The sequence below is a fragment of the Stylophora pistillata genome, chromosome 10, assembly GCF_964205215.1.
Source record: "Stylophora pistillata chromosome 10, jaStyPist1.2, whole genome shotgun sequence".
NCBI classification, from domain to species: domain Eukaryota; kingdom Metazoa; phylum Cnidaria; class Anthozoa; order Scleractinia; family Pocilloporidae; genus Stylophora; species Stylophora pistillata.
In genome coordinates, this window is record NC_142528.1 from 7,195,915 (window position 1) to 7,197,047 (window position 1,133).

At 35.6% G+C, this 1,133-nt stretch overlaps 1 pseudogene; it reads right to left on the reverse strand.

Moving 5' to 3' along the window:
- LOC148721622 (uncharacterized) overlaps positions 1–1,133 on the reverse strand; it is a 1,795-nt pseudogene continuing 662 nt past the window's right edge.

Here is a 1,133-nt window from a genome sequence, read left to right on the forward strand (position 1 = left end):
TATGTGAGGCCGAAGGTTTATCCCAAGTGAAAGACTCCTGTCAAAATATATAGAACGCTTCGAGAATTATGGCGGCTATATCAGATCATATCGATATTCTCTTATCATATACGCATTCGGAGGAGAGGAATACTCCAGATTCACAATAGAAGTCAAACAAATACGGGTCATGAATCTAATGGAAAAAGTGTAAAACATTTGGAAAGTTATTTTCTCTTCTGAATGTCAAACAGCGAGTACGAAGTGCTTTTTAAATTTATTTTCTCACGTGAAGATCAAATAGACTGTAATTCTTGTGCATAATTCTCCTTTAAACTTGTGGTCGGCAGAACCCATAGGTAGTAGAGGGTTTTGAGTTGGTCAACTCATTTATTCGGTAGATTTTACAGACAAACAAAAAAAAAAGGCTAAAATCTTCTGGTTGTCACAAAAAAAGAACAAATATGCAACCAACGCAAATATCAAATTCGAATATTTCAAACTTAATAAAAGGTTTGCTCCTCCCTGTGCCTTTAACATTTCCATGTACCCCATCTGCCTAGGTAGGGGGGCTTGTGACCCTGTACGTTTCATAAGCCACGACCAATATCCAGATACAAAATTATTTTAAGTAATCCTCATCTATGAGTCATTACCAGGTCAAGAATAAAACTAATTGGCCATTTCAGATTTTGCAATAAATTTGCCATCTACACATGGCATGAATCAGTTTGTATTTTCTTAAGGGATCACCATATAGATCACTGGTGTAATTATATACCAGCACTAACAACCATAAAAGACTGGCACACCAGGGAATATTGCCATGGTCCTTTCAAATGCTTACTTTTTGAATATGAACTCTGTAATTATTCAACCCAATAAAGAACAACAATTTTATCCTTGGTTCAATATTGTGTATCGTAACATGAAAATGAGTGTAAAACAAAGAAAAAGACAAATTGAAACAAGGATGAAATTGAACTACAACAAATACATAGTATATCAACTTAAACTAAACTTAACATGTTTTTATTCTGTCTACTGCTTCTTGGCAAGCTCTTGCAGTACAGCCACGTACTAGTGCCTGGTTCTGTTGTTGTTGTTGCTGCATTATATTCATTTGCATCTGGCTTGGCTGTTGAAGCTGCTGA